Genomic DNA, 25,728 nt, shown 5'->3' with positions numbered 1-25,728 from the left:
TCATTGCTCTCTCCTGCTGGCAGGTCTTGATTACAATGTTCCTATTTAATCAGGTAATTTCCTGTGTAATTGGAGAAGTAAGCCTTGATACATTGTCACCGTAGGGAGAGATCCCATGAGTAGCAGTTTGGAGGGACTGGGGAATGCATTGATGATTGAGATAGGTGGGAGTGGGTAGCATAAACAGGATTTTATGCGCCCCCCCCCCCCCCGCCCCCCTTTAATAGCAGTGAGTTAGATTTGTTCCCTGCAAATCCCAAAGCTGCAGCTTTCAAAAGCTGAATTCTTCAGAAACTTGTGTTAGGACATCTTAAGTATTACTAAATGTTATTTACTGACTTCAGTATGGTTCCTTATGCTATGGACATACTTCAAGTGACACTACTTCTCAAACTTTATGTCCTTTTCCTCCCTTCTCTGAGATGGCATTCTCCAGGGTTGAGAAGTAAGAACTGACCATAATTACTAGCTACAGGTGTTAACAGTTTTCATTGTATATTGGCTCCTCAGGCATGAGATGAGAAACAAGAGCGTTCAAGGAACTAGTCTCAGAAAAAAGGTTTTTGTGAGTATTTTTTTAGTAATTTACCAGGTATTGTTTCATGTTCATTGTTACACAGCACAGATAAAATGGCAACAATATGAAGTCTATAGTTACATGGGTAAAAATTGTGAGGGAAAAATTAAAATAAGAAAATAAAGGTTTAAATGAGAATTTAAGGTTTACACTGAACATCACTGACAGGTAGTCAGTCTTTCAGAGAAGAAATCTTACCTAACTCAGCTTAGAGTTTTACTGAAGCTATTTGGTTATGCATAAGCTTGTTCACTGGCAGCTTAGAGTTAATGAGCCACTATGTTCCACTAATAAACTACCTTTAATCTACAAAGGTTAACTGGATATTAATGTTGTATATATGGGTGGGACAGATGGGGTTTTGTTCTGTTCATGAGTCTGTTTTGTGTTATCTCACTGGGAGGTGGGGTGGGCAGGCAGGCAGAGAGCTGCCTCTTCACCACGCTCTGTTTGCTGTCTGGAGGGCCTGGGAAGGCTCTGCCTGAGAGCAGTTTGAGTAAGTGGGAACTGAGTCCCTTCATGAGTTTGAGTTGGTGCCACCAAGGGTGACCATAGTGGTCAGGGAGCCAGGGGCTTGGGAGGGCTGTGGTGAACTGGGAACAGCCAAAGTAACCAGGCCTTGCTGGAAGGGAAGACGTTCATCCTAGAGATCAAGGGAAGGCAGCACAGGGTTTGCTGGGATTCCAAAAGTTGCTGAGATGTTACAGGGAGAGTGTATCTGGAAGGTCTTTGCTCTGCAAAGAGGTGGTGGGCTGTGTGAGATCTATTTATGACCTCCTTTTATTTCTCTCCTGACTTGTACCACATGTGGTCTCCTTTGAGAGATGAGCCTAGGAGATAGCAAACCTTTCTTGATTCTTGTGATTCCCAGTATCCTTTTTTTTGGTCAGAGCTTTGCAAAGCTACTTAACATATGAAAGAAAATTCAGCATTCTCCCCAAAAGGTGAAATGGACAACATTTTTAATTTTTGTCCATGAATCTCACTTACTTGAAAAATTGTATTAAACTTCTATTATTCATTTCTCTTACTATTACATTCAGTTTCCCCCACCCACCCCTCAGTAGAGGGGAGGAGAGAAGCACAGTGGTGGTGGGGCAAAATCCTTCTCGCCCACCCCCTTTCCGACCTCCTTTGCTTACTCTGTGTCTTTTTATACTCTGGAGAGTTTGATGACATTGGATTATGTTTTTTTCCTCTTTCTACAATTGAAAAAAATGATGTTTGTCTATAATCTACTTTGGCTCCACCTGGGCCACGCCAGCTTCATACTCACTATCAAAGACCTGTTTCTGAAGCCCTCTCCCCTTGAGTATCCCCTTTTGGCTCAAATTCACTTCCTCCAGGACTTTGTTTCTCTTGCTAGGGCTGCAAAATTTAGCTCCAAATCCCTTCTACATAGCATTTCTGTGATGGGAAGATGGATGGCAAATGTAACTTGACCCAATTAAGTAAGAACACTGAGTCCTTTGGCAAGAATTAGGTAAGGAGTAAGTTTTAGGGTTCACACATCTCTGATTACTGCCACATGATCGGTGTATGTGCAAAACAGAAAGGAAATGTAAGCAGAAGCACACTGCAGCAGCAGCAGGGTGGTTTCCATGTGAGCTGAACTTTGCTTCAGTAGTACAGCAGATTTTTTTTCTCAGTTCTCCTGCCCTCTTCCCCTCCCTCCCAATTTTAGTCTTGAGTTGCTGTAAACTACTCTGTGAAAGAGACTTTTCTAGGTATAGTTGTTCTAAAATTAACAGGCTGATAAACACTTTACTTTGAACTATTCAGAATGTGGTTCCTTAGTCAAAGCAGGAAGCTTTGGAAAATGTCCAAACTTCAAACTGACTATGAGACATTAGTAGTCTTGGGGATAGCAGCTACAGCGTCTGTCAGCTTGGTGGCTTAAATCCATTAGACATGCTTATACATCTGCTCGTTTTAATAGCCCTCTTGCCTTTTTTTTCCAAAGGCTTGAAGACCATTAGTAATGGTCAGAACGTAGCTTAAGAAACCCATTCCACATCTGTTCAGGCCAAACAGCTGAAAAATGAACAACCAAGATGTCTTTTCTCTTCCTTGAAGAAATTGTTTAAGCGATCCAAAGTTTAAGAATGAGTGCTTATGGCTGGTTGATATGGTTTTATTTTCTGCTTAAGTTCACCTACAGAGATGCTGCACTGCCAGCAGATGACTCATTGCCACATAAAACAGTTGGTCTCAACTTGCTAAAAGGTGAAATAAATCATCTTTTTCCATTCCCAATTGTGCAATTGAAACTATTGAAAAGCTCCATTGTTTCTAAACCCCACACATTTTTGTGATGATCCTTTTAAACAAACTCAGAAGATGAACTAGAGTTGGTCAGACAAATTTTATCACGGATCCTTTCTATCAGATGTACCACACAGCTAAGTCAGTCCAGTAAGTTCTTGGAACTAGATGATGATGGGCAGTCTAGGTACAGTTCTTAAGTCTTTGTTTTACTTTCATCGAAGAAGAGAAATAGGAAAAGATCAAGGATAGAACTGATGCGATGAACTCGGGAAGATACACAAAGTAGCACAGAGATTATAATCATTGTGTTGCTCTTGTTATTTCTTTCAGTGTTTGGCTATCATTGCAGCAGCAATGAATATTCATATGATGCCTGTTTGGCAAAATAGACTGTCAAAACCCATTGCATAAATGTGCACAAAGACTGTCTATAAATAGAAGACATACCTTGTTGAAAAGCTTCAATTTCAGGGCAGCTTTTCCAAACTTCTACAAAGTTTAAAGGATTGTATGCATACAGCACAATTCACTTGGGTATAAATAGTTGGGTGCTCTCTTAAACAGAGTCACTGGAGTGAAGGTGGAAGACACTGCTGGGTGTAGCCTCCATTGTCTTTGGTTATATGGAATATGACTAGGATAGGACCTCTCCTGTACCACCCATTGCCCTTCTTAGATGATTTGACCATAAAGCATAGTTCTACAGCTGATATCCAGCAGATTTTTGAGGGCTGGCTTTAGTAAAAATACTTGAAAAAACCTGCAGCAGTAAAATTTATCTCTGTATTCAATGCTATTTCCTTAAAATTATAGTAACTGTGATTTCGTATTCTTTAGGAATTCTTTTACATAAACTGAGTAATATTTTAGTTTATTCTCTGACATGAAATGTTTGAAATAGAAATAATCAATTAGTTTAATGTTGGAAGTGTAGACATAATCAGAAAGTAGCAATGAAGATCCTACTGTAAGGTCAACACATCTGTGATTAATCATTTCAGTCTTTAATTTTGGTCATTTATTGACCATTTATTTGGTCATTTTTGGTCACAAATATCTCTCTGATTTTGTCTGTTCACAAGTGTCATGGCCTTCTTTGATTTCCATTTTATTGCTGGTGGCAGGGAGCTAGAGCCTACTACTGAAGCAGAGGATTGTTCTTGTAAAGATTTCAATTTACTGATAATCAGGCCTCACCTCTCCCCATCCCCCCAAACCTCTGACACGTCTCTTCATCATCTGCCTCCAAAAAAATCTCTTTATTTTCTGAAATAACTTATTTTAATTCTGTCCAGTTGACAGGGAAAGCAGTACATGGGTTTTGGTCCAGACACTTGTCTGACTGGTGGCCAGTCAGCTGCCCAGGAACGATATTTTCACTGCTTAGTTGAATAGCCTCTCCTTTTTGGCCAGTGGGTGGAACAGACAGCCTTATTGCCTTTTTACTATTTTGTAGATTGTGAAAAGTGTGCATTGTGTCTTAGTAGCTAACAGAATGGGTATCTTTGTGTTGTCTTTTGCTAATCTTTACTTACAGCTAATTATTATGATTGTTCATCATTTAAGATAGGCCAGGAATAAAATTTATTATCTCAGAGTGATTTTTTTTCAATGATGATATTTTCTTTTACAGATCATATTACTATGATAGAATGTGTACCATTGGGCTTCTTGTCCTGAATTAATTCCACTGAAAAATGGATACAGATAGTGATGTCACTTCCTTTTAGGAGACACCTGTATTTTAGGTATGATTTGGTATGCTTGTTGTGTATCATCAGTGTCATCTGTATCAACTTCCAAAAGCTGAAGCTACTTTACCTTGAAGCCAGCTGGGGTTAGCTTTGTGTTTTGGGTTTGTGTGGTGTGGTTGGTTTTTTTGGGTTTTTTTTTTTGGTACCGGGTGAGGGTCGGCCGGGCCGTCTCCTGCTGGAAGCTGCTGGAAGCTGCCCCGGCTCGGAGCCGGACCCGCCGCTGGCCCAGGCCGAGCCCCTCAGTGACGGCGGTAGCGCCTCTGGGAGAACAGATTCCAGAGGGGAAACCTGCAGAAAGTTGGGGGATTGGGATGTGAGAGGAACCCCTGTGTGGATCCCGAGGTCAGGGAAGGAGGAGGGGATGCCCCCGCAGCCGGCGGGGAGGCGGCAGGCTGTCCCTCCCAGCCCGTGGAGGGGAGCGGGGGAGCGGATGCCCACCTGCAGCCCGGGGAGAGAGGAGCCCAGGCGGAGCAGGGGCCGAGCGCGGAGTCCTCCTCCCCCTGAGGAGGAAGGAGCGGCAGAGACAAGGGGTGAGGAACCGACCCCAGCCCCCGTCCCCTGTTCCCCAGGGAGAGAGAACCGGGAGTGGGGCTGAGGCGGGAAGGCGGGAGGGCGGGGGGGAAGCTGCTCTCGGGCCGGGGGTTACTTCCCAATAGCCTTGGTTTGGTTCGACTGGTAGCAGATTACATTGATTTGGTTTCTCCCCCAAGTTGAGCCTGTCTTTTGCCTGTGACCGTAAGTGGGGAGTGATCCCTCCCCGTCCTTGACTCAACCCACGAGTGTTTCTTTATATTTTCTCCTCCCCATCCCACCATGGTGGGGGGGAGTGAGCGAGTGGCCTCATGGTACTTTTTGCTCTCTGGGCTTAAACCATGACACTTTGTTCTTTGGAAAACCTGGTGGTATGTGATTTAATAATGGCACATTCTTCTTCTGGCAGGAGCTACAGGAAGTACCCGTATACAAGATGTACTTTTTCCCTTTGTGACTGTATCAGCTGCTCCTGCTTTTGCAGAAAGTCAATGCAGGACAGAGATTTGGGAGCTGACTGCCGCTATATTTGGGGAACAAGGCATTCACACTTTCTTTTAGGTAGTTTCCCCCAAAACCCTGAGATTTGATCACCTTTTCTGCCTTCTAAGCTCTGAGATGAAGAAGAAGAGTCCAGACTGTTTGATTTATTTACTGTGCTTGGTGCATCACCGAGCCTTTGAAATTTGTCATCAGAAATGTCATGGAGGCTGATGAAATCTGAGGCATCTCTAAAGCCAGTATCTTCAACTGTGCTGTGTGTAAAGCTGTGGTATTGTATCAGCTTTGACATTCACAATGAATAGGGTGGGATTGTTCCCAAAAAGCCTTGAAATTATTTGCTGAGCAGACATAATTCTTGGTTGACTCTGACTGCCATGCATTTACCAGGAATTACACATATGTCCTGGAAAACAAAGTTCTGTTGCAATGAAATTATTTAAATTGAACTATTCTGAAAGTAGAAAAGGAAAGGGGGAAAAAAAAAGGTAACCAGTTATTTCAGCTTTTCTAAAATATCTGGTCTGGGGGAAAACTTCTACCTAAAAAAAAAAAAAAAAATCGAAATGGTGTATAGCCCGGGATTCTGCCTCTGACTGTGACTAGTAGTAGGTGCTTAGGGAAAGCATAACATTCAAGGTGAGTAGAATAAAACTCCCTAATATCGCCTGTCAGCTCTTCACACTGTGGTTGAAAATATCCCAATGCCAGAGGTTCGTTCCATCTGTACTTTTTTGCTCAGTGGTCTTTGATGGGTTTAATGGCAAATCTATTTTTAATCTTTTTTTTTTTTTTAACCATCTCTAAATGCCTGTGACTCACAATATCCGGAGGCAGTAAATTCAGCAGTTTAGTTACTCATTTAAAGAATGGAAAATGGGCTTTTGATTCTGTGTAAACAGTATCTAATAGTTTTACTAAATAACCCTTAGATGTGAAGGAAGGAGCAAACAACTGTGTAAACAACTCTACTATTCAGACTTCTACAGATTTCTTTTACTCTTCTGTCACCTCTTTTTACAGTCAGAGTTTAATCTCTAATGTGGAAGCTTTTGGTCACACTTGCCACCTTTCTAGCTGTACTATACCCTTCCAGACACAAGAGAGGTGACTATGGCAAGTTATGTGAAAAAACAGCTACTGCATAATATTTTTTCTGTTAGTATCTTTTATGTATGCAAGACACTGGAATATTACTTCCCTGCTTTGGACATGAACTCTGATTAACTGGCATCATGACATTTTTTGGATAGTATAATCAATGAAGGTATAATCAATGAAGATTTGCAATGCTCTGTATGAATAATTTGTTCATTAAAAATATACTTAATAGCCCATGCACAGAGGGAATAACTTTTGCAGACATCGTCCAGACAGCACAGAGCAGGTAGTAATTCCCACTGAAGACAACTGTATGCCTAAATGTGGACTTAACAGTTAAATGCTTAATATTTTTTTTCTAAAAAACTCCACCAGAGAACTTTTTTGTTTATCTGTTTGGCTTAGAACTGACATTGTGAAGGGCTTTGTTTCAAAGAAATGCAGAAAGTTAATTTTAATAAATAGCTGCAAACAAAATAAATAAGCACTAATTTAACTAGGCTAATTAAAGGTCTGCAAGTTTAAAAAACAGACAAAACAAATAGGAGTTAGTCTTAAAAACACGTGTCTTAAGATATTCTGAATCAAGTTACTTAATAGTAATTTGTAGTGAGTGAATTTTAGAAAATTTTGATTAACAACTTTTTTATTAATGCCTGATCGGGGATTATTAATCCCTGATTATTAATGCCTGAGCCCTCTGAAAGTCTGACATGCTTTGTATGAACCTTCAAATACCTTTTATACAACTTCAACTCTGCAAGTGACTGTACATACTGCAAATCAGGAAAACAGGATTTTTCTTGAAATGTCCTGTACTATATTCTTGCTTTAATTCCATTACAGCTGGAGTTAGAAAGTACATAGATGAGCAAAAATGAGTAACTAAATATAAATAGATCCTTTCCAATGATGTGGTTTAGAAACCTAGAATATTCGAGACCAAAAGCTTTGATTTGGATTTGGGGTGCAGAATAAGTTTTCTGCATTTCTTCACACATATATTTCTACTTGAAATCATTCATGGGAGGGAAAAATGAATATATAGGAGATGCCTTTGCCATTTCATTGCTCAGAGCAGTAGGGAAAATATTGGTTCTCTTGATTTCTCCTGCTCTCTTGCTCTAGCAGTTTATAGTTACAGCTTTTGGCTCCATGTTCATACTACAGAACCCTAGAAGTGGTCATGTCAAGGAACGGTATTTGGGGATGCTGGGCTCCCAGCAGTTGTCTGTGCGATCTCTGAGCTTCTGCCCAACACCCTTGTTTTGCTAAGCCAACAGAGGAAGGCCCAGCTATGGAGCTGCCTTCCTCCCTTGCACTTCTGGGCTCTGATATTAGATTGATAAAGGTGGGAAACTTTCCTGGCTGGCATGCTGATTGGCCAGCGAAGGTTGGGAACAGCCTGGGGAAGGAGCAATTTTGCTTTGTCCCATTTTCTCTGGTCCCTGAAAGCTGGATGTTGAGCTGTGACTGAGTTTCATCCCACTTATGGTGTTTGAGAGAGATGACCCGGCTGTTGTGTGTGGTGCTAGGTCCTTGTGGCTTTAAAGACAAAAGTTGGTATAGATGTTGAAACCTTGGATTATGCTTTAAACAATTTTAATACCTCTGTGAGGTATTGAAACCCAAGATCTGACCTGATTTTTATGGTCAGTAGAAAGTGTGTGGTGTGGTTTCTTTTTTTCTTTGGTGTTTTGGTGTTGGGGTTTTTTTTAAATAAATGCAGTTTATGGAACATGTGTGAGAACATGGTAACTCAGCTTTCTGTGAATACTTTTTAGAACATACTTGGAAAGGCTAGAAAATGCCTTTTTTTTTTTCTGGTCTTGAATGAGGTTTGGATTTAACTATTATTTAAGTATGTCCTTTACTTACTATGACATCATTATAATTTAAAACTCTAAGCCACTATTTTCTGCTATGAGAAAAAGAAATTAACACTGTAACATGACAGCATTTCCAAGCGTTTGTATCAGTTGACTCGAGGTAGGAGTAAGACTGAAATGATCCTGTTTAGTAGGAAAAGCTCTAAAGAAGTTTTGACTGTTATGCCTTTATATAGAGTGCAACTACTGGTAGATTAAGTTTGTTTTAAATTGTTAAGAGACTGCTGAATTCTTCACTGGCATTAGATTGGGGGTTGGTGGTGGTGTAGGAAATGCCATTGTTTGTAGGTGGCCACAAGATGGAGCACCAAACTGCTGGATATCAACCTGACTTTTGTATGTGCGGTGGGAGAGACGGGGGGGAGATGAAAAGAACGTACTGGCTCATAAGGGAAGGCTGTTTTCTGAGAAAGAGAATGCCCTTTGTGGCTTACTTTCATGAACAACTGTTCTATGATTGTAACTGATTTAGTTCCAGCATGTCTTTCTACTGAGAAATTAAAAGTACAGAGGGAAGACTTTATATAGCTTTATTTCCAATTAGTTAGAGAAGATTTTTTTTTTAAGTATAGTTACAATCAGCATCTTCAATATTCGTTGCTGTTTGCCTCTTAATGAGAATTGCATTCCTGTATAGTCCTTTAGTAGAGATGTTCCCAGCTCCAGAGGTAAAGCTAGTAGTTAGATTACTGCCACGTTGCATATAGGTGCAGGAACTGACTTCTTGACTACACTGCATATGGGAGATGTATTAAGCCAAATAGATGCTGCCTGTTAGAGGCTATATTTTTCCAGATGTTCCCCTTTTGGATCTTACATATTTACTTTGGACCTGGACACAAAAGTACTGCAAGTGTGTTTCCTTTTTCCTCTGTACTGTATGGTGAATATGTTCTCACTCAAAAGTATAAGTGGTCTCGAAAGGGCACTTGAAAGGGCTTATGCCTCACAAGTTCTTGCGTTCATGTAGTATGTGGGGTTTTTGTTTGTTTGTTTTTATAACACAGGTGCAGAGGTTCAGTCCAGTTGTTTGGCAAATAGTCTTCAGTAGTAAATTCTCAGGGTTGCAGACCAGTAGACCTAGGAAAGGCATTGTTTTCTCCTTAGATGAACAATGGCTGGGCTTATGGTTTTTAACTGTAGCATTGCTATGATTTAATAGAAAAGAAATGTGGCTTCTCATTACAGTGTATCTTTTCATGTCTGTTACTGCTTTATGTGCTGTTGGGCAGTGAAAGAGTCTATTTCCAGAATCTTTAACCAAATGATAGTGATTAAAGACCCATTCTGAAGGGCTGATAGATATTTTTCTTCTCATTCAAGTTTCCACTTCAGTGTTCATTGAAGAAGACAGCAAAGCATGCTTTATACTTTATAAGGATAGCTATTTTGTTACTATAGAGTATAACATAGGGTTATTACTTGCTCTGTGCAGCAGAGGCAGCTAACAGATGCAACAATTGTTGTAGCAGTTATCCCAGGACAGACACTGGGGTCCAGAAATGCTGATCAAGACTGCATGGGACTGCTTGACACCGTGCAACTATGGAGCAATGTGCCATGGTTTCTGATGCCACGAAGCCACTGTCCCAGGCACATCAGAGGCCTCAATGCAGACAGGCTCCAGAGGGAGCAGCCAGGTCTGGGGACGAGGGAATTACCTTGTCCCTCTCCCAGGTGCTGTGATACTTGTGAGGCTGTATCTGGAGTGCTGTGCCCAAATTTGGGCCACAAGACAGGCTGTGACTTACTGGAGCAAGTCCAGTGGATGGCTACCAGCATATGGTGAAGGGACCTAAGAGGAGAGGTTGAGAGATCAGAGGGCCTTCAGCCTTAGGAAGAGAAGGCTAAAGGTAGATTTTATTGGCGTCTATACATACCTGTTGAAAGATGTAGAGAAGATAAACCCAGATTATTCTCAAAGGCATGTGTTGATAGTACAATAAGCAGCAGATGCAAGATGCAACATGGAAAATTCCAATTAGAGAGAAGAAAAATTCACCATGATGGTGATCAAACACGAGCAGGTCACCCAGTGAGGCTATAGTATCTTTGTCCTTGGAGATAATAAAAACTCAACAGAACAGGGTCCCGAGCAACGTGCTTTGAGTGGGATGTGAGTTTGACTAGATGACTTCCAGATACCCCTTCCAACCTTGATAGTTCTGTGATTCTGAAAAATACCTGAAGGAAGTATTTTGGGTGAATGTATTCAAACACATTGTCTCTTAGACCCCTGCTGGGTGATATTGGTGAAGATGCCTGAAGTATTACATCCTTGGTATCTTGCTAATATACTTACTGTCATTAACAGCTAGTGTAAACGTATTGGAGAGTTTCATCACTACAGTTATCATTACTGCCATTTTTTTTAAACTTGATGCTCAAAACCAAAATTAACTTTGGTTTATTTAACTCTGGTTATATTACTAACAAATAAAAGTGAAAGCTTTGAAAAAGAATTTATGTTCAAATTTTTTAGTTACCTGAAATGTGTGTAACCTTCTAAACTTATATTTTGTGCAATGTTATATATTAAATCTGGGTTTGAGCTCTGAGCTTTGGGTTGGAGAACCACGTGCTGTATTTCCGTTACTTTCACTGTGGGATGCCCATAGCTAGTCTCGCTTGCCTAGCTGTTGGTGCAGCGACACTCAATCATTGCATGCAAAGCAGCTGAACTAGAGGCACTCAACTGATCTTGAAATGTGCTATGCAGGAATGGTGGAATGACCTCTTAGTTCCCTAACTGAGCTTCTTTCTGTTCCTCCTCCCAGCGTCCACTGACATGTGCTTAAGCTGTAGCTGCATTCCAGTGAACGCAGAAGCAATACAGCAGTAAGTCTGATAGTCTCTAATCTTAGGGCTCAAGATGTTCTTGGTTTGGATTATCTCCCACCACTCCTCCTTCCTCCCCTGCCCCCCTCCAGAAAAAAAAGAGACAAGGATAAACTAAGGCCCTAATGGTGTCTCCCTCCCCTTTGTTCTTGGAGGGAAGGGTGTTATTTATGATACATACAAACACAGCGTAGAATTTGGTTTTCCTGTGCTGAACCTTCATCGATGGGAGACTTCTGGAGCATGGTTAGGGAGGCCAGCTCAGTCTCTTTATGGGCGGCTACTTGAGCTCAGTTGTTTCTGGCATTCAGTTAGAGATTTTTTTCTTTCCCAGTTCTTATTTTGAAACCTTACTGCTTGTGCTTTATGTCAGTAGGTATTTTATCCAAAGGTTAATAAGCCTATAGTTTGAACTTGCATTTCACTAATGCGTCTCTTAGAGATGCTTACAAGTCATGGGTCTAGGAAGGGGAAAGTAGAGAAGAAAATTCTTGTGTTTCATATGGACATTTTTGTTAGGGAGCAGGAGGAGTGAGGCTGTGCAAGGTCAGCCAAGTCGGGAGCTGTGGATGACACTGGAGCAGACTGTCCCCTCGCTGATGGGCTGCCGTGCCCCTGGGCTTGGCCCAGGTGGGCAGAGCCAGGGACTTGTAACCGGCTCCACCGACAAGCCCTGACACAGGCAGGGGTTGAACCAGGTCCAGGGTCTGGATGTGGGCTTCAAGTGGGAGCAAAAGCAGGCAGGGTCAAAGGCAGGGCTGGAGACAAGGCTACTTTGAGGATCTGAGGGGTCCATCCGGGAGACTGGCCCCAGGCAAACCTATGGCACAGAGCAGGGGAGGGTTCCCCAGCCTGAGCCAACGTGTGGTTCCTGGGCCTATGGGCAGGGAGGAAGTGGGGGTACCAAGGGAGACTGTTCAGGGCCATCAGAGCCTGTTAGTCCCTTCAGGGCCCTGACAGTATTCTTGCAGAAAAACTGAACTTTTCTAGAAGTGAAAAATTTCATGTACATTTTCCACAACTTTATTTTCTGTAAAAATTTTTTTCATTCATTTTTTACCCAGTCATGGCTGTGTTCAATGTACTAATTTTAACACTACAGGAATCTATAGCAAATAGAAAATTATTTAACTAAAATGTTAACTAAAATGCACTGAGTTTTACAAAAAAACTATTAGTGAAAAATAAAGCTTTTTATAAGATAACTATCTAGGTTGTCAAAATCTAGGGTGACAGGATATGTTGCAGGTATTTTAGAGGATTTCTTGTCTGTTTCAGAAACGCTAAGAATTGCAATAGACAAATATAATTATGCTGGTTACATATAAAAGATTAATGGATTTGAGGGGAAATATTGAGTAATGGCAGGTAGAACAGTAAATAATTTCTTTTCAGTCCTTTATGTCCCAATTTGCTGACAGTACATGCCCAAGTAAGAAATAAGGAACATCCAGTGTACTTGGGGTAATTTGCCCCACTGCCCAATCCCTTTCCTTTGGAAATCCTGGGAGAGGATAACCTGTCAAGATTATATTCTGAACAACAAAAATATGTGATTTGTGATCTGGTATGTGTGTCCAGATGTTTTGGCACATGCTGCCTGACTTGGAAATGTCGTTGTTTCAGGTGCCATGCCTGAATATCTGGCGAATGGTCTCCCTGGGGTTCTGCTGGTGCCAGAGTACGGTTGTCAAATTGAAAGGGGAAAGATTTTTTTTTAAATCCTGGGCTGTTGGAGAAAATATAATTATCGAAGTAGTTGCTTTACATCAGGGCCCTGAGGGCACTAATAGGCCCTCACAGCCCTGACCATCCTGCCTGAGGTCCCACTTCAGCCGAGGGCTGGGCCCCCTGAGGGGGCTGTAGGTCGGGATGGCCCCGTCGTCTCCTGCTTCTCCTGGCTGGCCCCTGGACCTGGTTCATCCCCTGCAATGATGGGGCTATTGGCGGAGCCCGTTACCTGCTTGCAGCTCTGCCCACCCAGCTCAGGCCTGGGAGGATGGTACCCCATCAGCGAGGGGGTCACCTTGGTGCCCAGCCCACCTCGGTACTCCCTGGCATTGCACGTGACACAAGCCTACCTTTAAAAGAAAACCCGCCAAAACACCACAACCTCTCTGAAAACCCAGTTAGTTACTGCTTCTGCGCATACTTAGTCCTTAAGAGGAGGTTAGATTTATTCTTCTGCCTCCTCTAATCTATGCGAGCAAAGATACCTGTCCCTTGCTGCATTTGACTAGATGCTAGCCTGGCTGTTTCCTCTCAAAAGCAGTGTTTGGATTTTCCTTTTCAGGTCTACAGAGTTAGTCAGGGCTGTCTGCTGTGAGCACATACAGCATTTTGTTTTCTTCTCTTCTCTCTTCCAGGAAGAACTAACTCAATGTGAATGAAATAGTACCTGCTACCAAGAGCTGAGCATGGTACTATCTGTGATTTAAATAGGATACAGCTTTACTTTTCAAAAGTCAACATTAAAAAACAAAACCAAAAAGAATTGCAATTGTGAGTAGCTATTATCCCAAAACATGTTTCAATGATGATACCACAGATGTGTATGAAATCTAGCAGCAGAGCCATTTATCACATTTGTGGTAACTCAGAGGCCAGAACTATCACCTTGGGAAAAATATTTTTTCACTGAGACCTGGTTAAACCATTCTAGTTTCAAACCTGAAAAATACTGTTTGTGTTTTTTCTTTCTTTTTTTTTTTCCCCCTCCTTACAACTCCATCTCATTTTTTTTATAAAAGAAGTTAGTGAAGATATTTTCTGGGACATTATGTTTTAAACTTTAATTTCTTGATCTGAGGGTGAAATCCTGGTCCTTCAACACAACCTGCAGGTGGACAAGTAAGCCTGAGTGGCTAGAAGAATCTCACTCACGGTGGAAGTGAATTAACTGGAAGAACAAACAGCTCCCCTCCTCTGCCTTGTCATGTGCAATAACTATTTTCTCCCTAGTACCGTTTGTGAAACTGTCAAGTGCAGAGCAGATGTTCTCAAATTGTTCTTTGCAGAGCACTGCTCTTCATTTGTGAAACAGTGGCTGAGAGGTCATGGTTGGTCAGATCTTCTTGCATAATTTGTTAAATATTTTTCTATTATTTGAGCTGTTACAATCACAGGAATGGTGTGCAATAGTAAAACCAGAGGTATGGTCTTGGCAGGTGTGAATTGTAATGCATGGTGCCTATAGTACGAAGTCCATTGCTTAAGTTGGGACAGGATAAAAGAAAATGTGGGAATCCTGGCCTGGGAAACATGAAATTAATAACGTCTTGAAAGAGATATGAATGCAAAGAAAATCTTTTGTTTCATAACTTCTTGAGAAAAAGGATTTCTTTTACTAGCTGGTTCAGATGACTCCAAATTTTACGATTGAAACCACTGGGGAAATTTAACTTTGATTTTTGTCTCAGCAGAATTTTGTTTGTTGCTTTTATTGGCTTAACCTAAGTTTCTTCCACCTTGCTGGAGGCTTCCATTTCCTCTTATCTTACAGCCATCTCATGAGTAAAAGACTTGCTGTATACTTTACTGCTGTCTGATTGCCTTTAAGATCAGAATATTGGAACATTTGTGAGGAAACTAGCTAGTCCTCCTTCTCCTTACTAATTTGCTAAATAGCTCCTGAGACAGAGGAAGAGACCAGTTACACAAAGGGATTTTTGAAGAGGCCCTAATGCTTCACTGTAAAAAAATACACCTTTGTGTGTGTGTATATGTGGAAATATAATGACTTCCCTTGCTATCCTTATCCACTGACTGGAAGGGGAGAATCTTCCCAAAAGCCTTTTGGCAATCCATGCCCATATATCAACCAGATGAATCATACTCACAAGCCTGTTGACTCCTTCAGAGGGATCCAATAGGTTCTTGAGGCAAGACTTCCCCTTTCAAAACATACACTGTGTTTGTGGGTATAGACGTATATTTTGACATGTGTTTGTTAATCATATTCCTTTCTTTTGCTTTTTCCAGTGCTTACCATTCTTACAGGCATGATGCCTCTTGATGTTCACTGGAACCTTTCGAAATAATTGGTGAACCTTTTTTGCCATCTTCCTGTCCTTAGATAGCAAAACAGTTTTAAACAAAAGATCAAATACCACATGATTTGGCTATCTCTTGAGTATGGTCAACAATCTACTCCACAAGCAGTGGGACTGCAGGATTTTCATTTCCTTCAGAAAGCAGGGCTAAGTAGTAGTTCAAAAAAGTGCAACTTAATACTAACAAAAAACCATACTGATAAAGAAACATTTCACGTGTATAACAGAATGCAGTCATAACAGATTGTTATATTTGCTTTGGTACACAAGAGCACTAGTTTTTATGGTGCCTCATGAATAGTAAACATAGTGTATATTATATACACAGGTTGTTTTCTGTTGTTTTTTTTTTTTTTAAGCATCATTCAAAGAGCTTCAGACAATCAACTATAGATGCTGTATGATTGGACTGATTTGTTTTATTACTGATATGCCTAGTCCAATACAATTCTACTTGCAAGGATTGTCATGTTTTGCTGGGAATAAATGACTTGAAACTTGTGACATTATCAGGAAGGACTGTACAAGCAGTACAAAAATCCTGATGCACTCAAACAAAGGTTAGGAGTCTGTGTGTAAAGTAGCCATTAGGTTTTTTGGGTTATTCCTATTACAGGTCTTGGAGGATCCATATAGAGAAAGATTAAAACAAAACCCAATAACTTATTCCTTGCTTAGAAAATTATTGAGTAGGTAGATTCTAGGTAAGGTCCTTTTGTGTTTCCATGAAATGTCTTAAGGCATGGTATGAATATGCTATATCTTTCTGGGGGACTGAGTATTATCACAGCACTTTTCAACTTGTTCTAGTGGGGAAATGTGTAAAGAAGGAAGACAGGAGTAGAAGTACTGTTTACAGAAGTAATAACCAACTTATACCATATATTCCGTAGTTGGTGTTCTAGCTCCTACTTGAAGTTGACTCCATATTATGGTTCTAATTTGTATTTCTTGGCATTAGTCATCTGACTCCAACTGTTTCTTCTGGCTTACTCTGGCAACTAAAGGGAAATAAAAGAAATTTTTTTTCCCTTTTTCTTTGGGTTGTTTTATTGGTGTTTGTTTGGTTTTTTGTTTGTGGATTTTTTTTTTAGCCTTTATCTAAAATTTCTAGAGAACAGCTTTGTTACTTACCAGTTGTGGTGTCACTACTGGTGTCTGCTAGTGAGAGTTGTGTGAAGGGTACGTTTACTGCTTTGGGCTATATGTATGAATGCCATATTAATAAAGCCCTCTTTGGATGTGTATTATTGCTGTGGGAATATCCTAGTTCTGTAAATAATCTCCAGAAAGTAGTTCACACTGATTTGAGGGGGGTTCCAATGGAACCAGACAGAGTTTGGGAAGACCTTCCTGACTTCCACCACCTCAGGCTCTTAGCTGTCTGACAGTTTCTTTGCAGAACTGGACTGCTACCTTTTTCTTTCTTCCTCTCTTTTTTCTTTGTGTCCCCCCCCAACTGGATACGTGCACTCCCTTAAAACAAATTCAAGTAACCAGACCCCAGCTGAAAACCACTACTGCCTCTCTTCCACAGCACTCCACCAGGCAACATGTACTGGAGATGAGGCTTCTTTCTCTTTCCAAGAGAACTTTGAAAACAGTTAAAACTGAAATGAAACTACAGTTGAAGACTTTGAACTCCTGCCTGAAATGTGATTCCTGTCTTTGCACAGTTCTCTGTAGAATACTCTTCCAGACAGAAAAATGAGGAGACTAATGTTGTGATACCTCATTTGTTTTTAGCACAGACTTCACTTAATTCGGCTGAGAACTTTGAAGGCAGATACAATGTTTTGCTTTTTTTTGTTTGTATTAAAGGAAGCTGTGGCTGTTCTTAAGTTCTTTTTTCTAGAGTAATAAGATTATGAACTCCAGGGAGATACATTTTTAAAAGCCTATTTTGTCCAGCAGGTGTCACTCATTCATAAAGAATCTGGCAAGGATTTTTCCACTGCCAATCCTTAGATAAGAGAAGGCAAAGCCTTCAGAAACAATTACCCGCCTTGTCACTTGTATCCCCTCATTTAAAAGAAGGTACAAATTACTATACCATATATCACTGAACTTTGAAATGAAGGAAACTTCACAAGAAGTAGCTCCATTTTGACTCTAGTTCAGTCTGAACAAAACCAATGCAAAGCACTATAGCAAGAAAAGGCAGTTCTTACTCTGGAACTGCCATGGTGGTGATTCACAGCTATTAGGCCATTCTGACATGGTTTGAGCAAGGCTTCTTTGATGAATGGTCACGTAACAGCTTTTAAAACATTTTTGTATATACTTCCTTTGTTTTTTAAACAAAAACCTCATCTGCTCAGTGTCCTATAGAAAAACTATTCTTTCTTATACTCAGCCAACTTTAACATTTTTAGGTGGTGCTGGAAAAATTAAATGAAGGTTTGACAGTGTAAGAAATGGAGGCAGTATGTCTTTGGCTAGCTATTGGCAGCCGTGCTTATGACAAAAACATTAGAGGATGGAAAAAGTAGTCATGCTTGCTAAAGCGCACTCAGTTGCCTTTGCAACTGTTTTTTCCTTTCTGAATTTTAAAGTTAAAAGCTATACATTCTTACTGTAAGTGCAGGAAGAAGAAAAAATAACTGCAACAACGTAAATGAACCACAAATGCCATGATGACTGTGCTGAGCTGAGAAGGGTCTATGATATGTAGGAAGCTATGTTTTTTAGGAATACTTTTAGAAGAATAGTGATGTTTGGGTGGTATGTTTTAACTGTAGTTAAAGAGTATTTATGTCCTTAAGCTACATCTGCTTGATTCAAGTAACTTCTAATCAACAACAGGTCTTCAATAAACCACATGGACAGCACACTGCGATGATGCTTCAACATTTGCTTTTGGGTATCTAGATAGAGATAACTTGGTATAGACTGATGCCTTTGGTAACAAAGTACTACATCACTGTAGTGCAAATTTCCTTTACATACCTGGAATTTGAAATGGCTTAGGCTTTCAACATTAGGGAATCATATGGATGTAAGAATTCCCCTATTATGTGCATGAAACTACAGGAGGGGCAGAAATTGGGTAGAAACACTGGATGAGGTAGAGGGCAATGAGCTGTATGTTTCCTCTAGACCAAAAACATGCTCACATTCTTAGTGCTTGTCTTAATAGTTGCCTATGGACAAATCTATCCAAGATGGATGAGATGCTGGCTGGGTGAGGAAGGGAATGTTTTGGAGAATTTGTCTCCTAGGGAGGTATTTTCATATATGATAATTTCACTGTTGTAGAGCCAGGAAACCAAATACATGTTGAAAAGCTGCAGCTCATACCAAAAAGAGAAGCCATCCTTAGAATCTATGAGCAGAAGATCTATATTCCATTTTCTTATGTTGGCTGCAACGTACAGATCTATTTGAGGTTTTGCTTCAGACACTAGCACCATTTAGCTGAAAAATCACTTTTTCTTTGAGTACCTCACATTAGAAGAAGGAGGCTGTGACAAAATGTAGAGAAAGCTGGCAGTGCAGCTGATAGGTGTATTAATGATGGAGGTAGACTCTTACTTTCAGATGTGAATAGCTAACCCAGTGGAGAGCAGGTTAATGAGGGATGCAGCTTTAGTTACAAACAAAACACTAGAACTTCATTATGGGGAAAGTAAGAAGTATAAGTGGGGAACTAATTGTTCTCAAAATTAAAATACAGCTAGCTCTGTGACTTAAGTTATCCTCATGCACAGTTGTTCATACATATACCAAGAATTTTTTTGAGAACTGATATCCTATAAATTAAACTGCTTCTCTTACATACAGCATAGAAAGAATTACACCACCACCACCACCACCACCCCCAAAACCTAAGAGAAGAAAGCATGGATGTTATTTCTACTTAGAAATATGGGTTGTGTTCAGATACTACAGTGTTTGGACAGTGTAATTATCTAGCTAAATAGATAGAATCTTTTGTGGTGTTTAGCTAAATAATCCCCACTCCCCTACTAATTTCCACTATACAGGAACTTTTCAGAGCTTGCTTGCCCTGTCCTGACTGATTACATGATTGTCAGCAGATCAAGTAATAATCATGGAGTCTCTTGCTTTTCCCCTTCCCTCCCCCCATCTACTTTTGGGAATTCTAGTACTAAAAAAGTACTCAAGTGACCCACTTGGTTCCTATGCTGATCCCTGCATCGGGGAAGTAAGGAATATGTGGCTACAGAGAATAAACAATGACAATCTTCCGCAGGCTGCGCCACAAGTCTGTGCTTCTAATCCAGAAAGTGAAAAAGGAGTCCTTTTTGCTTTGTCTTGGAAGCTGCAACAAGTGCACCTCCTCCCATTCAGAAATAACCAGGAAATCAGAAGAAGTGACTGTACTTCATATATTGGCAAGCCACACAGCAGCAGCTAGAAGCATGGGGCATGACAGGAAAAACAACAATCAGTGAGTCAAAGGAAAACAGTCTTTCCCTCATCTAGATTATTTTGTCTTTGAGAGGTGCCCTTTCTTGTAGCCTTATTGAACACTTGGTTGCAAAGGCCCCATAAAACCATTGTGGTAACAATCTGTTTCCCTTTTAGCTATTTCCACAGTACAGCAATCTAAACCTATGGCTTATTGATTTGGGGAAGGCAAAATAACTGGAATAACAGCAAATACCTGAAATTCCTTACGTAGCATTGAAGAGTAAGTGTTTTAGACAAAATACTGCTACCCTGAATGGCAGATCACAGCTGGGTACTACATGCTTCAAATCTTGGTCTTCTGTCAGCCTTTTATTGAAGAAGAAGCTGACAATATTTTAGTTGTACTGACTTTGTCTATTGAGCATTGTAATCTCATTCAAGCTTCTGGAAGTTGTAGCTGTTAAAGGCTGGTTGACCCCTAATTTAATTGGTAGGTTATGAAGCTATGCAGCTGCATCTTGTGGGAAAAATAGTGTATGCCACATTCTCATGCTACTGTGGCATGTTAAAACATCTGTGTTCCTTTCTTTAAACCTCTATGTTGTTTAACTCATCCAAAAGAAAGGCTGCAATATGTATAAAATAATCAGCTTCTTTATAATACTTGTATGCTAGGCTAGATAGAGCAGCACAAACATTGACATGCAAGGTTTTCTGTTAGTGAATCCTAACTAAAATCTCTTAAGTTTCACATGTAGTGCATGAGCCTCGTTTTTCTAGCATTTGGTTTTTTTCCTAATGGCATCACCTGCAACTTCCATATTCTCTCCAGTCTGGGTATCTGTGCTGCAACTTTTTGGTTTTCAGGAGAAAAGCACAGGAATGAATTGCAATTAAGGAGTGCCTGGTGAGGCTCTGTGGGAGGCAGTGACCTGCTTGCAGCCTTCTTGTCTTGCTCTTCCACCTCATGTAACTTAACCCAGGGAGAGTGCTTTCCTTTGCCTTTGTGAAACTCAGTGCACGATGCTTCATAGAAGACAAAGACTGAAATGTCTGCATGAATTTTGTTTCCTTATCTCGCATTTACATGCTGGAGGAAGGCTCTGGCTGAGTGTTAATTTGTAGGTTCTGACTGAACACTTCAAATGATCACTCTATTCATGGTAATGTTTTGATTCATTTCCAATTCTGTATGTTTGAAAATGTCAGTGTTTTGGTTTTGGTTTTTTTTAATTTTGTTTTGGGTTTTTTTGTTTGTTTTTTTTGAAACACATCATTAAATACTGGAAAAAGTTCATGTTACATTCTCCATAACACACATATGAATATTTTTTTCTTGCTCCCTGAAAATTTGGGTGTGCAAGAGAAAAATTAATTTGCAAGGTCTCCTCAAGAGAGTATAAAGACTGAGTTACTATGAGCTTTTCTAAACTTGGACTCTAGGTGCAAAGTAGAAACACTAATTTAAAAAAAAAAAAAAAAAAGGCAGTCTAAACGTCCTTGGATTATTCTAGCCCTTATATTTTTACACATACACACATTTTATCAGAACTTGTTCTATGTCAAGAGCCAACCCTACCATTTGCATGTGAGTGAAACGTTAAACCCTTTTTCCCCCCCTATCAGCCAGGAGAATCTTATGTTATCAGGTACATAAACTTGGACTTTTTATAAGTGGCCCTGGTACGTTAGTGCTTCAGATTGGTTTAAAACTGCAATCACTTGTCATGTAAGTAATCTGAGCCATAGTCTTAATTTAGAATGACTAGAAGTGTCTGAACTAATAAAGAGTGACAAGATGTCCTCATAATTCTATGAAGCCATCCGGAATCATGGCCTAAATGCTGCTTTGGTTTTTTGCTCTGCCATTCATTCATGCTTTTTGTCAATTTTAAAGGTTTAAAAGTTGCTTTGTGGCTTCATATTTCTAATTCTGCAAGCAACTTAGGCAGCATAAACCCCTGATTCTTCAGCAATCTTCATATTCCGCGATAAGTAATAGAGCATGGGTGCTCAGAGAGATGTGTGTGCATGGCTGCCACCTTGGTTGACCTGTTGGGCACTGGGATTGCTGGAGCAAACCCATTAATTTCTGCAGGGTAAGTCGAGGCTCTTTCACAGTGATTCTGTCTACCTCATTCCCCTATGTGACTAAGGCATGGAGGATTTGTAATGCACTCATTAGGATCAGGTCCTAACTCTTTCAAAGTCTGCAGTTTCCTATACCAAGTATCAAGCAGCATTGCCAACAGCAATACAGGTTGTCATTCCAGCGGTCCAGTCACACATTCGTATGTGTTATTTTAGAGGACAAAATGTAGGTGTAGTACCACCACCCTCTTACTGAATTTGTAGTTGACACCTCATATTCTGCTCACAGACCAGAAAGGGTCGTAGTTCCTCTGCCCTCATCTTTTCTCTTCTCCCACCAATTCCTAAAGAAGGTGTGTTAGAACATTTTTCTTAGAGTTTTCCCAACATGAAGCTATTTTTATCTTCTTGTATTTATGTCTTACAGTTGCCAAGTTAGCTGACCCAGGAGCACATGTCTGGTCTACTCCCTGGACAGATCACGCTGCCATCTCTGCCAGGCAGGAAGTGGTGAATGCATATAAGGATTAGGGTAGGACCACTAGTAAACATTAGTAGCATATTTGTTAATCAACGGGAAATTACCAGTATGATATATAGCTGGAATGAAATATGGCCTCTCTGGGTTTTGAGCTCTAAGAGGTTAAGAAAGCAGAGCAAGTAATATGAAAAGGACATTGATTTGCTGCCATGAGTTCTAACAGAGAACTACCTAATCATAGCAAAAAAGAGTCCATGGACAGCAAATCCCAGGAATGTAGCCTGAAGCCTCAGACTTTGGAGAGCGGCCAATCATAAAGCTCCCCTCCTTAACTTGAGTCCATTCACTAGGACACAGAGGCCATTTACAGATGCTAAATTTTACTTAGTGGCTATGTTGCAAAAGCCAAAAATAAATCGATTTGTTATTTAAACTCCACAAATGTAGTTCACGTTTGTTTAAAGCTATGGTTCCCAGGCCTGCCAGTGACTCCAAGGTAAGATGTTTTCGGAAATAGGCTAATTATCTTTGCAGGCTTTTGTGTAATTCATCTGTTGACACATGCAAATTATGGATACTATAGTATATTTTGGTGTATAATGGCTATACTAAACTTCTGTAAGCAATGAAGTGGTAAATTTTTATGAAAGAAGAAACAGCTGTGCTCCTAAGTGTCCCCTTTACTTTGAGTACAGGATGTCCATTATTTCAGCTTGCTGCATAATATAGGTATTTATTTTTTCTTTGCCTGAATGACTGTGGTTGGAAAATATTTGGTGAAATCAGTAATACCAGGTTATAGGAGGAATAAGCCATCCAGAAAGAAACCCAAAGACAAATCTTATATCTCTGTTAGAATATATCATAATTATGTAAATAACAGACATGATATTTTAACAATTTCATTAATTTCCTGTTGTAGGAAAATAGTTATTTTCAAACATCTCGTCACTTAAATGACTACTTACCCATTTTAATGGGGAGCTTGGATATGCCAGGAATTAGAAAGGGACCCAAACTACAGAATACACTGGGCTTTGTGACTTTAAGCATCAAATATGATGTAGCATGAGTGGTACAGAATGAAAAAGAAAGGATTTGTTAAGGTACCTTATCTTACATATGTCATAAAGTTAACTTTGGTGGAATTGCATATAAAGAAATAGAACAGCATTCCTATTTTGCTGCACATATTTTTTTCTTGGAATTCCTTTTCACTTTCTTTGAATAGCTAACATCCCTATTAGTGTTTAAGGCTGCATCAAGAATGCACTTTATCTCCCAGTTGCTACCACTTAAAATATTTTGGTTCATATCCTGAAACAGTCTTGGAGTGTATGAACTACTTCTCTCTTCTCTGCCCCGCCCCCTCCCCCCCCCATAAAGCTATATCAGAAAATGTGCTCCAAAAGTGCACCTAATGCACTCTAACCACTAATAGGTGCTCAGTCTAGGTGTCCAGACTAAAGCTACTCCGAAGTAAACCCCCAAATGCATGTGTTGTGGACATGGAGTCCTCAGCACTAACTACTGTGCTGTACAAACCTGCCCCTATTATGCTGTATTACTTACTTATGCAAAGACTGTGATACCATGAAAAAATGAAAAAATGGGGTAGAATTGCAAAATATTTGGGCTAAAAGAATTTTACAACTTTTGCACATCTTAGTGGGGAAGGTACTGGTTTTTAAGCTGATGAACTGACAGGGGGAAAAGCACCTTCCTATTGGTTTAGCTAACAGTTTCTAGGTTTCAGATTGTGACCTGTTGTATCCACATAACATCATCAGTGCATGCCAAGGAGCCTCATGTTCAGGCTGGGTAGACCATTCTTGTGGTGTTTATTTAGTTATTTATTTGTATTTCAGAGGTGTGACTATAATGACAACTAAAGGTGGAAGTCTTGGTGTACAGATTAGCCCAGGGTGGCTCCCTCTTACTAGTAGCAGAAGAAAATGGTTTGCAAACATCGCAGTGAAGCTAAACATGCTTATGACTTCATGTTGCGGTTTAGCCTCCGCTAACAGCCAAACTCCCACCCAGCTGCTTGCTCACCACCTCCCCACCCCACCGCCCCAGGATGGGGGGAGAAAATAGGAAAAGCAGGAATGAGAAAGCTTGTGGGTTTTGATAAAGATAGGGAGATTTCTTACCAGTCACTGTTGCGGGCAAAATGGACTTGTCCTGGGGACAATTGAGTTAATCGGTTGCCAACTAAAATAGAAATGTAATCACTAATTTGAGTAGTGGGAAACAAAGACAAAGATTAAAATAACACACTTCCTTCCCGCTTTCCCAGACTCAGCTTCACTCCTTCACTCTAGTCTCCCACTAACCCCCCCACCTCAAGTGGCACAGGGGGATGGGTGTCCTGGTTTTGGCTGGCATAGAGTCAATTTTCTTTCTAGTAGCTGGTATAGTGTTGTGTTTTGGATTTGGTATGAGAACAACGTTGATAACACACTGATGTTTTAGTTGTTGCGAAGTAGTGCTTATCCTAAGTTAAGGATTTTTCAGTTTCTCATGATCTGCCAGCAAGCAGGTGCACAAGAAGCTGGGAGGGAGCTTGGCCAGGACAGCTGACCCGAACTAGCCAAAGGGATATTCCATACCATGGAACATCATGCTCAGTATATAAACTGGGGGGAGTTGGCCAGGAGGGGCTGATCGCTGCTTGGACATTGGTCAGCAGGTGGTGAGCAACTGCATTGTGCATCACTTGTCTTTTCTTGGGTCTAATTTCTCTCTCTTTTTGTTATCTCCCTTTTCATTACTATTTTATATATATATATATATATATTTCAGTTATTAAACTGTTCTTATCTCAACCCATGAGTTTTACCTGTTTTCGATTCTCCTGCCCATCCCGAAGGGGCAGGGGGAGTGTGTGAGCGGCTGTGTGGTGTTAGTTGCTGGCTGGGGTTAAACCATGACAGCAGGGAATGGGGGCTGCAGTCAGTCCATAACCACTCCTCTCTGCTGCTCCTTCCTCCTCATGCTTTTCCCCTATTCCAGTGTGGGTTCTCTCCACAGGCTGCAGTTCCTGTCAAGAAAATCTGCTCTGGTGTGGGCTATCCACAGGCTGCAATTCCTTCAGGAATACCCATCTGCTCCAGCATGGGGTTGTCCACGGACAGCAGTGACTATCTGCGCTGGTGCAGGTCCTCCATGGCCTGCAGGGAATCTCTGCTCTGGCATCTGGAGCACCTCCTCCTCCCTCTCGTCTTTCTCTGACTTTGGTGTTCCCTCTGTTGTTTCTCTTTTTTTT

The 25,728-nt window shown here is 40.6% G+C and overlaps 1 long non-coding RNA gene across 1 annotated transcript in view; it reads left to right on the top strand.

The window, feature by feature from the left end:
• The window catches only part of LOC142042391 (uncharacterized), a 207,666-nt gene that overhangs the window by 30,506 nt on the left and 151,432 nt on the right, over positions 1-25,728 (top strand). Inside the window, exon 2 of the long non-coding RNA XR_012653743.1 lies at positions 22,407-22,511. This is a non-coding gene — a long non-coding RNA (uncharacterized LOC142042391). The remainder of the gene's footprint in view (positions 1-22,406; positions 22,512-25,728) is intronic.

This window comes from Buteo buteo, chromosome 20 (genome assembly GCF_964188355.1).
Source record: "Buteo buteo chromosome 20, bButBut1.hap1.1, whole genome shotgun sequence".
NCBI lineage: Eukaryota > Metazoa > Chordata > Aves > Accipitriformes > Accipitridae > Buteo > Buteo buteo.
The sequence above is the reverse complement of the archived record's forward strand: the minus strand, read 5'-3'. Positions and strand labels throughout refer to the sequence as shown.